This window comes from Amblyomma americanum, chromosome 5 (assembly GCF_052857255.1).
Source record: "Amblyomma americanum isolate KBUSLIRL-KWMA chromosome 5, ASM5285725v1, whole genome shotgun sequence".
Classification (NCBI taxonomy): domain Eukaryota; kingdom Metazoa; phylum Arthropoda; class Arachnida; order Ixodida; family Ixodidae; genus Amblyomma; species Amblyomma americanum.
This window is the reverse complement of record NC_135501.1, coordinates 19,292,240-19,307,773: the sequence shown is the minus strand read 5'-3', so window position 1 is coordinate 19,307,773 and position 15,534 is coordinate 19,292,240. Positions and strand designations below refer to the sequence as shown.

Sequence of the window (15,534 nt, the reverse complement as noted above, 5' to 3'; positions counted from 1 at the left end):
AGAGTGTTTTGCAAATCATTCGAGAAATCACAAGTTCAGACACCTCCAGCCTTGCATGTAAAGGAAGCATTTGCAAGCTTGTCCCTCCACAATGCTTAATACATATTAAAAGGTGGCTTACTAGAGCTAATTAGCTAAATAGGATACCTAAGCAAAAATGTTGCATTTAAACCAAGTCAGCTGCTCTGCAGGTCATTTATAAGTCAATTGCTTGGATGCCTGAACAATAACTGGCTGCGATAGTGACGCCACTATGCCTCAGTGTGAGATGGAATCCTTCAATCGTGATAGAGTTTACTGTAGCAGCACACCTGATTCGAGTTCGATAGCAACTGAGAATTTCTAAGCCTCTGGACTACATAGCCTCTGAAAATGTCCATGTAACAAGAATATCAAGGCTAGTATCCAAAGCTATGTTATTATATCAAATACTGTGTAGTTGTTTTCTTCAGTCTGACACGGTATATTTGTTTAACTTGTTTAAGAAACAAAAGTAATGTCAAATGCATTCTCAAGGAGAAAAAAGAGCTGCATGCCCCCAGCATCCCAAAAAACATTGCTGCTCACACATGCGGTTTTAGAAACTTACAAATGGGCGAACGAAAGTCTCCACTCTTCCTTTCACCATGCTTGGCAACAGGCACACTGCTGCCGTGACTGTTGTCTCTGAAAGAGCGGCGAATGAATTTTAAATACAGTGACATGAAACATGGAGACATAAAAAGAGCACCAAAATTAAATAAAAAATAAATTCTGATCTTTATTGCTTGTTACAATATGCTTCAGTCCCAAGGTCCTGCTCCAGCCAACTTTTTACTGCATGCAGACTATATTAGTGCCTTCAAGAGGCATCAAGGAAAGTGCGTTGTCATCCCAGAATGGCTGCACTGGAGATAACTAAAATAAAAGGTGCGCCACACTAACTACCCAAGCAATGCGCTGCTACATTTCAGACTAGAAGGCATAACAAATTAAGCAATATCCCTGTATATCAAACACATTCTTGAAGTGATAGCTGCCAATTTGGGGTTAACTAGACATAAACCAAGAACAATAGTTCAGGCAGAATGTAAAGTAGTAGCGGGGCTTGCTGTCAGGCAAGATGGTTCATAGTTTCAAGTAGTAGTAAAGCGCCAGCGCAAGACAAACAGGCATCACACATTGCCCACTTTATCTGCTTTATGCAATTTGTTTTTCAGGTGAGGAAATAAAAAAACAACACACATGCAGAATGAACAGCTGTAAACAGTATGCATTCATGCATACAATTTCAAGATCCACAATTTGGCTTTTATGAGCTGTACAGGTACTTCGCTAGTGCATTTTCTTTTTTTTATGCATAAGCTTCCAACAAATTTCTGGTGCAAAATCTTTACCACATGCATCCGTGGCCACAATGCTGTAATAAATGTGCTTCTGTACATGTTAATGACCACAAACGTAGGTGCCTCGTTGGCCTACAAGGGCCTTCCCACAGGTCAACAGAATTTCATAAACAACCCTGCTGCAACATGGCACAAACTTTTTGGCCCTTTTTTTCTTCCATAGCACAAAATGTGCAACAAAATTTGGGCGAGCTTTTGAGCAGCAGCAAACACAACTTGTATACCATGTCTGTCAGCTATTTTCTTTTTCATGAGCAACCTTATGTGCATATGGTATTTCGAGTTTAGCTGCATCGTTTTTTCCTCTTTGCATTGCTTCCACAATATGCACCATTTCTTTTTTTAGAAAACTACCTCAGCATGAAGTGATAACCGCGCACAGGGGAACCCAGCTAACAACAACCGTTTCCACTAGCTTGTTAAAACTTAAATGCGTGATTACGTGACCTCAAAATAGCAGATTCGAGACAAGCTGTCAATAGCTTGCTTGACTATATTAGAGTGTGCCGAAGCACAAGAAAGCAGCTCCTGTGCTTGTAGTGAATATTCCCAGACCTGTAGAAACAAAATTCTCTTAAAATAATATTATGGCCCAAAACTACAACAAAATGACCGCTTACCCCCTCCAACCGAGGAAGCTTTTGTGCTGGCCAAGCAAAAGGACCCATATCCCAGAGGCCAGGCACCCCTGGGCTGGCGCCCAAGGAGGTCAAGTTCTGGTGATGTGTACACACCTCCCCGCTCGATAGGGGTAGAATCGTCTCTCGAGTGAATCCCGCTTAAAGTGCGCAGTTGATGAGGTGAGCGAGAGAGAGCTAGGGCCTGGTTCAGCCATATCTAAGAATTGTTTGCGTGGCTCCATAAAAAAAAGGGCGGGGGGATTTATTATGCGAGCTGATCCCCCTAGTCTCCGTTCTCTTCGGGACTTTATTCTGCTACAGAATGACACTTGCTCCTCAGTTCTCCAGCCTTCACTAAACAAAGACCCGTCTTTCCCTTTCCTGCTCAGCATAGCCACAGAAGGCAGTCCCTGCAGACCAAATTAGTGATGCTCGCCTAGTGTGGCATTCACAATGTGTGGAAGCTCATGCAATAAGGGCAGGTAGGAAGCACTATGAGTGTGCCAGAAACTGCTTACACCTCTCACTGCTAGGCTGCGTATTGCAATGTAGTGGTCGACACAACAAACTTCAGCACAGGTTTTCTATGAGCAGTAAGCATTTAAATGACTTTGGTAGCATTTCCTAGCTCGGAAATTCAAACCATAGTGCAACATTCATAGTACTCTAGACTATATCACTCTTAATGACATATTCTTTCCAATGCACTTTGCAAGGAACAAAAGCGCGACTGGAAAGCTTACATTGCTCATTGCTACACATGCCTGGGCCTTACCGATGCACTCAAAATAGGGAAAGTATTTATCTGTGGCCGTCACAGAAATGGGTGATGCATGAACTGGGCTCCACTGTGGCCGAAAAAACTGTGGGAATATTCCACTTTCATGTAATATCCTCAGTCTGTCAGTCCACAAGAGTGGAGCCCCTACACAAGTGGATACGATAAGCTATATATATGCCGACAATATACAGTATAATATGTGTACCATATACTGCAGCTTCCGAAGTGCCATCGATGCGGGCATCGAAGTCTTCAAGAAAGCCTTCCAGGTGGCGCTTCTTTCGAGCTGCATGCACAATTTTTTCTGTCGTGCGATGAACTGCCTCTTCAAGCCGTTCCAAGACTGGCACGCTTGTGATCAGCTCAAACTCCAGCTGGGCCTACAAATGGAGAATACGAGCATAAAATAACAGTAATGAAGAACTGTAGCACATCGGTTGCTTTAGGACAGAATAAAACATGGAAGCACAGGTATAACACCCAGTTTGCCATGTTACAAAGTTCACGAAAAGAAATTTGCAGGCTGCTTACATAGCTCCCAAGCAAAGAAAGAATTCGGCAGAGACCACTTATGTGCATGAGTGCGAAAGCATTACCATACAATCGTAAAGCAAAGCATACATATTCAGCCATTCTCTGCTTTAGTCTCACAGATCGTATTGAGTTCTCATGCCACTCATGGCTGCGCACTGCAGCAGATAAAGGGACACGGAGGGGAAATTGAACTTGGCTTGTATCGATAGAATACGAGCTCCTGATTATAAAAACGCCGCTCTTACTGAAAACAAACCTCTTGTAAGGTAGAAAATAGCAACAACCAAAATACAGGTATCGCCGCCACAGATCAATCTCGCAAGCGCAAGCGTGGTGACGTCATAGGACAAGAGACGCCACCTTGGAGGAATTTTCGTTCGTACAATAACCGCGAATCTCTGAGGCTGACAAAGGCAGGTTGCGCGGTTCAATATTGAAGTAAGTTTTGTTTTAAAACCGATAGTGGACTTTTATCACCCAAGGAAGGCAAACAAATGACAACATGAATGTTGGAAGCAAAGAAAACCGATGCTTGGTGGCGCCACAGGCGGCCAGGAGAGTTTCGATTTATGGCGCTTCGCGTCTATGAGCTTTGCGTGCCCCGTGGTTTGTTTTTGACGCGCCTCGATTTACAAGCGCCGAACAGCAGAGGAACTCCAAGTGCCACTTCAAGTGCTAGTTAACCTTCGAAGGAGCCTGTGAACGCTTGTCAGATGATCGCCACGGTCGATGAAAAAATATGATGGCACGATGGTCGGTGATCGTACAAGGCAGCACTTGTGTCTTCGCACACACACCCGACGAAACGTTCCTAGCTGTGCCAGTCAACATCAAACTACTTAATGGAAATCGTTTGTTAGGGACGGGAGACAAGGTACAAGGCAGTTCAGAAAAATTGCTGATGGCCTAGCTTTGTTAGGCCAGGATATACGTAGCGAAAGTGCGGATATTTCTGCATTGTGAGAGTGCATTCACTAGATGCGCCTTTATTGATGGTAGTACCTTGAGCCGTTGTGGTAGCGTCTCCGCCTCAGACGCCAAATGCCCTGGTTCGATTCCGAACTTCGGCACAAGATTTTTTTTTATTCAGTGCGTGGGTGGGGGGTTCAGTGGCTCCCATAGATGCCGCCACCGAATACATTGGTTAGCAGCTAAGCGCAGGCTCTGTTAAGGCGCGTTTATGCTCCGGCGTAACGCGCGCGCGTGCTGCAAGGCGACGTCACGTCGACCAAAGCGAGACCCTCGATACTCCAACTGCGCTTGACCACCGACGCGTTCGGCGGCTTCGGCGCACTCTGACCGCACTGGCGGGGAGACTTGGAGCATGTTTCTATTTCGCGCCGAGTGCACAAGCCGCCGCCGGCCCGACCAGACTAGACCTGTTCAACTCCGCGGCGAGGTGCGCGTTGTGACGTAATTCAATAGCTTCGGTAGTTGGGCGGGGCTGTTCTTTTCGAGCTCTCAGCTAATTTAATCCATTCGCAGTACACATATGAAGGTACACGCAAGTGGGCGAGAGAGACCGATCCAGTGGACCCGTTGGATCTAGCGGAAGCCGTTGAAGCGTCGTGCGCTGGCTTTAGTTTCAAGCCGCCAACTTTAAATGCAATAGCCCTTGAGCACCCATCCATTTTTTGTGGAAAAAATAAATAAATAACCTGGCCCTTGCAACCGCGGGAGACCTCGACGCCACCTGCTGCACCGTGCAATCACGCCATTCAAGGAATTGCAATCCGTTGGCCCCAAAGCCCTGGCCAGCCTCCGATGGGCGCAAGGCGCCGACCTTGTCCTGGCCCCGCGAGACTCCCCGCACTGGTGTTACGATATTTATTATTTAGTTTGCAACGGTTGCTCCCTGAGGAAGGGGGAAACGACCCTCCGGCGCCTAACCTAACCGTGCTCGCTCAAAAGCATCGCACACTCTGTAGGGGCTGAGGTCGCTGAAATGCAGGCCAGAGTTTTTGCGAGAACTACGTCGTTGGGTTCGGGAACGGGATTCATCGCAACGCTGACAAGACGCCGGTGCAAACGTAAACGAACTGACGGTAGCGACTCCCGATAGATGCCTTCAACGTGCGGCGGCAGTAGCTTTCATTTCGGCGGCTGCTAGACCGCACTGCTAGCAGCCAGAAATCACGGAGTCTCCGTTTACGTCACGTTTCACGTCTCTACGTCCTGTGACGTCATAAGAGTTCTCCTTGACGTAATAAGAGTTCTCGAGTTTGAATCAGAGCGGCGGGAAAAACTTTTTCAACTTCGAATCGAAAGTTCTTTGAAATAAAGGCATCTTTCGCTCCCGGACAAGCGGAAACAAAGCCATGAAATGCCGAACTATCAGATTTTGCTAAAAAAAATTTATAGGGCTCGTCTCAGTGTCCCTTTAAGACATGCACCAGTGCCTCCGGCAGGCAGGTGGCACCTCTCATTGGCCGTTGAGCTCCATTACAAATGCATCATACAAATATTGTCACTGTGCTTCATTTTCCGTGGGGACTTTAACGAGAGAGGCTACTAAAAGAAATCTTTTTAACTAATCTACCTAGAACAATGAAACGGCACTTATACTGTTTTTTCTACCTTTTTCAGAACAATAATTAGTTTCCTTGTAGAAGGATTACTTTTAGCTCAGTGTTACTAACAAGATTAAAACAAAGGTCCTTTTGTGCACAATTTCACATTGAAAATTTTCACTGGGTACGAAGAGCAACAGCTAATTTTGCGGCTTAATAATTGTAGAATGCCGGAAACTAGCTCAAATTTGGTCATGAAAGTTTTTCTAGTATGGGAAAAATAAATTGTGATGATGTTACCCTTTTGTTTTTCAGAATCATTACTTAGATTAGTGTAGTTTGAAGCCTCTCTAAACTTGTAGCAGAAATATTGAAATTCTGAATAGATATTTGCAAGTTACACATACACATTCTACAGAACACATCTGCGACATTTCACAGTGATATGGAATGGAGACTTACTGAAGATCCTGGGTGCAAATTTTCGAAGTCCGCCCAGAATTTTTGGTACTTGCACTTTTCGTATCGCACTGAAACTTGGCAAATGTGTCCTTTACAATGTGTAGCTTCAGATGTCGCCTAAGAATTGCAGTATCTCCAATGCAAGTGTATAGAAACGATACAACAGTAATGAGTTCCAAAAAACATAACAATAACATCACAATTTTTTTTTCACACCAGGAACTTCCATGACCACATCAGGGCTATTTCCCTGCATTCTATAGTTAGTAAGCTATAAAATAAGCTACCGCTGGTAGTTCCCAGTGAACATTTTCTATGAGAAAGCATGCGCACAAAAGGGCCTTTTTACAGCAAAAGCTCTACTACTCCAGGTGCAACTCAGAAATTCCCCTGGCTCCAACTTTCCTAGTAGTGTTATATAGGCCCTCCGAGCTTTTATAACACTACCCGCAGAGTGGCACAGTGGCTGAGACTTAAGGCACGCAACCGGTAGATGGCTTTGCCGAGCACTGCCACTAGTAAGGAGAGAGCCCAAGTTGGCTGGTTACGGAGAGATTCAACAGGGAATAGTTGCCGTCGCAAAGAACCTTTGGCCTTTGGTGGCATCACCACCATATGTGACGTCATGGTGATCATGTGATTAGAAGCTGCAACAAAATGGCTGTGTCTGCCGCCTTCATCTACCATGGATGAGCGAGTTGGACCACCCGCGAATGCTTTTTCTAGTTATAACCAGGTTCAAGTAAGATTAAACATACACAAATTGTTTTTTGAGGCCTGTTAACAACACTGAGCAAAAGTGCGCACTACAAGAGAACTAATTAGTGTCCTGAAAAGAGCAGAAAAGCAGTATAAGCACACAAAATTTCACTGCTATGGGTGGACTATTTAAAATTGTTTTTTTTCCTGTGGCATCTCCGCTTAAATGTGGAATGATCTTTGGACTTTCATTGTGTGGATTTTCTCTGCCATGCAGGTACTATTCAGTGCATCGAAAGTATAAGTACGGTCCCTGACGAATATCCTGACTGTCTTGCTTAGTTCGATATTTCCCTTCAGTGTCCACCATGTAACAGCTGTCACCAGCAAACACCGGTAGTACCAACTTGAAGCACATACAAGAACAGTGTAATAAATAAACGACTAAACAGCAGAAGTCGAGCAACAACAACAAAAAGACCAGAATGTGGAATCAGGGCATGCTACACTGAACCAACCCTAGGTGTATTCTGAAATTCAAACAGTGCGAGCCATTCAATCAGGTCTCCACTGAGGCAAAGAGAAATAAATTTGAGCTGAATTTTCTGCACATATAGACCACTTCCGCCTAATTGCTTTAGCGGGTTTAACGTCCCAAGACGATTCAGGCCATAAGGGACGCCGTAGTGAAAGTCTCCAGACAATTTAGACCATCTGAGGTCCTTAAACATGCACTGACGTCACACAGCATATCCACACTTTTGTATTTCGCCTCCACTAATATGGAATGCAAAGTGCAGGCACCGCAACTGAAATCAAAAATGGAAAGGATTAAAAGAAAGAAAGACAACAGAGGAAAAGAAAAAGAAAATTTCTTTTTCCTTTCTTCGCTAACTGATGGTCTAGTTACTGAACTTACGATTGAGCTCATGGCCAATGCTGGAAATTTCTGTATTGCCACTTCCACTGATGGATCCTCGGATCCAATCCACTTCCTTCGGGTAGGAAATGTACGGCGCATACAGTCTATTATGTAAGCCATGTCTGGCCGAGCTTTTAGTACCGCGGACTTCATTCCTTCGATGTGGCCAGCAATACTCTCCTCATCCTCCCCGTCTGGTGCAGTTGCCTGCAAGCAAAAGGAGCCTACTTCACACTGCACACCAGGCTGTCTTCAGCACAAGGACTACATGAAATCCAAATGCATACCACAGACGGCCTCAAAACACGCTGCAGGGCATTTCCGCCAACCGTGGCCACTTTCCCATCTTTCGTTGGTTTTTTTTGACGGTGGAGAATCTGCCCCATCATTCTGCTGGATACAGATTTTTCTCCGCTCATATTTTGCCTTGAAACGGAGAGCGTCTCGCCAAGAGTCCTGTGTTTAAAACATCCCACACAATGCAAGCATTACTACTTGCACTGACAAAAGCAATCACAGTACAATTAAATACATGCTAACAGTGATGGTGTTGATCACAAGCTACCAGTAAACACCCATGAACATAACAATACCTCATGAGAAGCTATAGATATTGCTCCATATTTTATTGCAGCACATTTTTGATAGCATAAAAACGCTAAAGGACCCACACTGATCTCTCGCCGACATTAGTTTTTTATGGTAGCGCGCACATTACCAAATTTGCAGCATAGAGTTCCTTTCCAGGAATTCAAGCTTTGTTTTCCAATTATCTTTTCACTGTGAGGCGAACTTTTTTGTTGTTTTAATGTCCTGAAACGACACATCAGCTACGATGGGCACCACAGTGGAGTTTCTGGATTAATTTTGATCACTTGGAGTTCTCTAATAACTAGGACAACCAATGGCCCTTCGATTCAAATGCCAACCAGACAAGCTGGGCCAGGATTATCAAACTCTCTCATACAACCCTTTAATACACCGTCCTATTCGACAGTCTTCATGACTACCTCCAGAAGACGGCTGTAGCACCGAAAAAGACAACACATAGCAAGCAAGACGGGACAGGCACAACTTCCAACTATTTATTCACCGCGAATGCGAATGAATATAAGGACAAATCAACATGGGTAGCAAGAACCACACTTGCGCGCGAGGGTTTAACAAAAAACCGGATAAAAGATAGGTTAGGCACACACATATCTCACGCCCGTGTATCTAAAAAAGCAGTTTCATTCATATAAATGGAGATAGATGGGGCACTAACACAATCGCTAGTTTCTTTTAAGGGCACAGGGTAAGCCCTATACTTCCCATGCATTTTAGGCCATGTTGAGGTACATGTTTCTCACTAATAACAGTAGCCTAATAATACATATATCATTGTTTGCCAAATTCTGTGCTCTTTTTACTGAACTAGAATATTTGAAATGTGTTGAAAATTCGATTTTTAATAAAATTTTTTCCGGTAGTACACAAATCTGGCCTTTCTTTGCGCATTTCAAAATTCATAACAGAATAACTGCTCAGTGAAATTGCTTAATTCTAGTTCAATAGTTGTCAACACTTATGTAGATAATTGAAAAAAAAAAATCAGCCGTCTGTCTTGAAAGGTTTGTTGCTGGGCGAGTTGGTTGGGGTACATCTTGAGAACACAGCGCTTGCAGACAAAGGACCAGAACAAGAAGGACACACACCTGCGCAGGTGTGTGTCCTTCTTGTTCTGGTCCTTTGTCTGCAAGCGCTGTGTTCTTGAAAGGCATTGGAAATAATGGTACCTTTGTAAGAAAAAACACTGTTTTGAGATAATAGAGCGTAAAGAGAAAAAAGATGTGAAAAACCCTTTTTTATTCGCAGAAACGCCTCCATAGTAATTGGTTTAATAGCCCCCTGCTTCGTAGTCACTGTCGCCGTCATTGTTTCGCTTTTCGGCTTGTCGTTTTGACTGTCGGGCCTCTTTTGTAAGCTGTCGTGTTGCTCGGTCCGCAAAGTACATGCGCTTATGGTCAGCTTCCCTCAGCCACTTGATGGTGTTGCTCCCTGGGTTCAATCCACACGCCTTCAAAACGTTGGCCCGTGCGATGCTACCATCATTAAATGAAAGAACAGCATCCAGTGTTGCCATCCGTAGGGTCTGAAGCCTAACAAACACATTCTTTGGCGCGCGTTCCCAAACAACATGGTTGAACGACTCATTTGCATTTTGAGTTCGCCCATGCAGGCACTTCTCTAGGAGCTCAGCCTTCGATAGCTCCCTATAAATGGGTTTGATAGCCTCCAAGACAGATGCAGGCAAACTCTCCTTGTGGAAAAATGGCTTGCCCTCTGACTGACTTCTGTTGAAGGCACACCACGTATCAGGTCCCTTTGGGCAAAGTCCATGGCATGGGTCATCATCTGTGGCCGCTAAGTGGAAGAAGGTTGCCCAAACGGCCTTTCGCATTTCATCCAGGTTTCCTACATTTCTTCTGATGGCCAAACCATAGTACGTCTGGAGCTTGTCTATTACTGCATCAGTCAGTCGGCCTCGGCCCGAGAGGCTCTTTCCATCAGAGAGTTTTCCTGCTTTGTTTCCTTTTTTTAGCCTTCGTAACCTTGTGCCCATCCTTTTTTGCACGTGCCCTATGCACTCAACCTTGGATATTTCAACGGAATCACCATATGGCATTTGTGCCTTCACAGCCATAAAATCCTTGCTGTCACCATCCCCAAGGTATTTGACGTATCGAACGCCGTGAAGCTCCTCACTCCTGCCGAAAATTTTCAGTGCTCCTGCGACTTCCATTCCACCGCTGGTGCCTTGGTAGTTGCTTTGGCACACCTCTCTATGAAGGGGGTCACTGTTTGTACCCTTGATGCTGCACTTTGGACAACGTTTAGACAAAACCTCCACATCCAGCACTTCCCCAGAGTCTACACTGGTCGCAGAGACTATGCCGTTATTGGAAGTATGGCCTCGCTTCTGCCAGCTTCTATCAAGAGCAACTGCGATGTCTTTATCCCCCTCATTCAGCTGCACAGCTTCGTCAGCTGCCCTTTTCATCGACTCCTGAGCAGCAGCTTCGATGTGACCTAGAAGCTCTTGATTGTATTTCGCAAAGTTTGTCGGCGGCTTAGGAAGGTTTAGCATAGCACAGAGTATATTTCCTGCAGCCATTCCCTTACCAATGGACCTCAAGGCATACACTAACCTGAGGTTGGCTTCATAGAGGCCAGAAGTAGTTTTCTTCGACGTCTCAAATCGTTGTGCGGCACTACACACTTCAGAGTTGAAACTGTAAACGCTTGCAACACCTACCCGTTTTGTCACAATTTCGATGAGCTCAACACTTCCACCGCACTCTCTGCACACACAAATCTGTGTAATTGCGGCACAAATGCCGTCAATGTCCATTAAGGCATATTGGCTGCTGCTCTGTAGCACATCCTCTTCCTGGAAGCACACAGAAAATCTTGAAAGCTTCGATGTCGAGGAGCTGGCGCGTTCGGCGTTCGGGATCTCATTCGGTCGTGGACATCCTTTTACTTTTTCACGATGAGCGTAGCGGTTGCCGTGAAATTCACGCCTGACGAAGGCCTTCTTTGCCCTGGGCATCTCAACTTATCAGCAGCAACCAACACCGGCACAATTTACAATACTGATCGAAAGGGATAGCACTCGGACGCAGCTGCATGAAGGTTGCAGAAACGTGGAAAAAACGTGCAAAGCGTCTCATGATTGTCTTGGCTAAAAAAGAGGAGCTGTACAATAGTTACCAGACAATTTTTTATATGTAGCTGATTTTAGACAAGTTTTGAAATCAGGTGGTGGACTTTTTGGTTGAAAAAATTGACGTTAATCCTGAAAGGGGGCGTGGCCGCTCACTTCTTGGTTTCGGAAAAAGCGTTTTTCAGCCGTAAATATGGCTTTCTGAGGAAAGTGCGATCATGGAACATGTGTAGAAAGAATTGAACTTCTAAAATTCCAAAAGAAAAAAAAACGATTTTTTTCTAATTTTACCTTACCCTGTGCCCTTAATATAGAAGGCCGGCAACAGTTCACGGGCTGTCTGGTCCTTACTTGTTTAAAACCTTTGCTTCTTTCAGCCTTGCCACACACTTATTCTTCCTTTCTTCTCTGCAGGCCTTATAATGATGTGGCAGATGAGAACCAGTGCATTTTGTAAATCCCGATTATGTTCCACTAATTGGTCGTTATTACAGCGGCCGGTTTGTCCAATGTGCTTTCCGCATGTGAGAGGAATCTGATATACGACTCCCACGGTACATTTAACAAGCGGAGCTGCATGCCTCTTTTTACAATCAGTCTTGTTTACCTTGTTGGGATCAGTTTTAACGCACAAGCCAGCCAGTTTCTTTGGGGTAGAAAAAACCACAGGACCCTTATATTTTGTTGCCACACGCTTCAAATTGTGTGCCAAATTTGCTGTCTTTTTCGGCGCTACAACCATCTTCTGGAAACATGCACCAACTAGCCCCCCAACAAGTATTACTCATGACTGCCCCGCTACTGCAGCAAGAGGGAAAGAGGACCTGCTCACTAGCGACGTACCACAGGAAATATCTGAACAATTTTTTATCCCATTTTTTTTGTGAGATAGTATTTTATGAAAGAGAATCAGCCAGCCATGCCAGCAACATGCACTGTGGTGTGAATGACTCTATCAGTGGCGCCCAAAACAGAGTCATTGAAAATGGTACGGCTACCACTGATAAATAGAGAAGACATTATTATTATACTCAGAACACCTAGGCCGCCCTGTTAATTTAAGAAAGTCTGCTGTCCCTACAAGATTAGTTTGAAGGGCTTCAGCTGCCTACTTACATAGCCGGTGCCAGATGAGTCAGCCAAGTTTGGGTACCTGGACACCAGAGCTTGCGCAGCCTCATTGTACAGCTTGCCAGGGTACCTAGCACAGTTAAGACAAACGTGTAAGGCAGTACACAGTGAGGATGTTCTTTTGTAGGCTCACATAGACATTTTAGTTTCAGATGCAGTCAGTGTCTTAGGTGCAAGACGTGGGAGGACACCTAAGCACTGCCTTTAAGTTTACGACGTGACAGCAGTTCTCCTTGCTCACATAAGCAAGGACATTGCTTGCTCTCTAACAATTAATATGTGAAAGACTAAACCACACACATTTACAGCCCTCTTTAACCAAGTCCTTTGAACATTCCTACATGACATACCAATAGCATGTTTGACTCGCAACCCAGGGGTCACGGATTCGATTCTCAACTAACCGCAATTTTCCTTTCGGGGCAACTCATCCACTTCATATGCAGAACTGAGGATTGGGCGATTTGGCGGTGATCCATCAAATAAAAACCAGCGCTTACAAACACAAAGGACGAGACGAAACAAACTGAAAAGCCTTCAGTTCGTTTCGTCTCGTCCTCTGTCCGTGTTTGTAAGCGCTGGTTTTTATACGATGGATCACTTTATATGTCTGGATGTCCTAATGATGTTCCAGGCACATTGCAACCTTCCAATCACCAGTTTTTTAATTTAATTCACTTTTCAAGTCCGTCGCTCTATGTGTGACATAGCCACCTTTTCAACAAATTCAAATTTCTTGCTCATGTCTACTAATGCCGACACAGGATTTTCTGCGCCACGAGCTCCTTCATGCTTTCTCGTTAAAATGGTTTATGGCCACGCAAGTTTGTAGCCCAAGTTATCTCCACATTGCCCTACATGGTCCAAAAGTCTTGCAAATAACTTACATGGTGTATAAGCAGGGGTCATGATAGAGCCATTGGACAACTCTGCTCCGTGCTTTGAAGTACTGTCCACTTTGGTGGCGCTATATACTGAATTGGATATCGTTTGGTACAGCTGGCAGGCTGTATGTGAGGTTGTACGTGGCAGTGACACGAGATTGCTCCGCTTGCTGAGGCTCGTCGAGAACATCCGCAATCCTAAAGTGCCAGGTTAAAATAATAAAAGAACAAGAGAAGAGCATACTACACAGTGAGCACAGACTGTGGCCAACATTTCCATACATTTCTACTATGATTGCCATTGATTGCAGTGGAAGACATAAATTGGACACTCCTCCTTGCTGCATGATGCTCCTCCAGCATTATTTGAAATATACAAAATAATAGTTAATACTGGTAAGAAAATGTACTCACCGAACCTGCCAATCCTCGGAGACTTTGATTTTTGCCTTGTCCCGAATTTCGAAGTCTTCAGGTATGTCAACAAAAACATTAAAATCTTCTTCGAACATCTGTGGAAACACGAGAATGATACTAAAATAGCTAACCATGTAAAGTTAAGCTATTCAAAATGAGTGTGTCACATTATTTTCCGGAGAATGTTGGCATGCTTGCTGCCTCGCATTACGAGACCTCAATCAACGGGCTACGCACTGAATTCAGGACCTGTCAATTTAGAAGAGCAATGACCATAAAATACTGCAACACCAGCAACACTTCCCTCTACCTCGGGTATTTCGTGTGCAGTCGTCAGCACGTCTGTCTAGAGCACAGGAATGCCTGCATATCGCACTAAATAAGTGGAATTTTCACGCAGGTATTTGCTCGTAGAGATAATGCTTGCGCTGGTGCGAAGCAGCATTGACAGCGGTTGAGTGAAGATTTCACTTTGTTTGCTCCGCACTACACCGCTCCAGCGCTCTAGACAGGCCTGTACCTCGCGACTGAAATAAAGCATTAATATGTGAAAAATGTTCTACACACCTGCCTTAGTGTTAAGCGGCGCGCTCCGGTGTGCATTTTTAATATTCGCCGACCTTTGTTGTGACACGAGATCCTTACGGAAAGGGAGATTTTTAGAGCATGACGCATAGGGAAGCACATGCATGCCGAGATATTGCTTTAAACTTTACATTACACGCAAACTGTCAACGCACTACGTAATTCACTGTGGACAAAAGCGCGAGGCATAAGTAAGGTACACACATTTACACGCGTGGATGTAATAAGCACCTGCCTATAAGCACCAGTCCCCAAAAGAACCCGAGAACGGCAACTGACTTGTCACGGAGCTACCACGTAGATAAGTTTACACAATTACTCACCGTGAAGATGAGGGTGGCAACGTCGATGCCGCTGAACAGCTCATGGTCTCTCACGCGCTCAACCAGCCCGCGCCGTGTAAGCGTCCCATCAAAGGGCAAAACAAAATTCCTTTCCCGGAACGTTACCAGGCACTTGCTCGTCATGGTGACGTACGTATATGTACTACTGCGATATTGCGTAGCAATGAACGTTGCTGAGTGAGACGCGAAGTAGAGTTTCTCGAGCACGTGCAGCAGTATGCGCCCTTTTCAATTTGGCTGAGCACTGTGGTGACTTGGCTTGGCTTGGCCAGCTTAGTTTGCGCAACGTGACACTCCAATTGCTAAGGTTATTGCAAAATAAAATTACACCAAAAATACTTAGTCATACTAAATGCGACTTAGGTGCTCTAGCACCTAGTGAATTTGATTATTATGATGAAAGGGCAAAACAACAACAAATATGCCAAGCTATAGCCAAGCCAGCCAAGCGGTTTTATCGCTAGGAGGCTGTTCGTGTCTATTCGTGTCCCTGGCTGTTGGTGGAAACTGAGCCTAATGCGATGTGATTCCGATGTATATGCAGGAACTGC

At 44.8% G+C, this 15,534-nt stretch overlaps 1 long non-coding RNA gene across 1 annotated transcript; it reads right to left on the bottom strand.

Moving 5' to 3' along the window:
* Window positions 1-645: 645 nt before the first annotated feature.
* Window positions 646-12,905, bottom strand: LOC144134590 (uncharacterized). The gene is made up of 3 exons (XR_013315162.1): window positions 12,739-12,905; window positions 7,911-8,369; window positions 646-666 (listed from the first exon to the last, which is right to left on the bottom strand). It is a non-coding gene; the product is annotated as an uncharacterized LOC144134590 (long non-coding RNA).
* Between the last annotated feature and the right edge of the window lie 2,629 nt (window positions 12,906-15,534).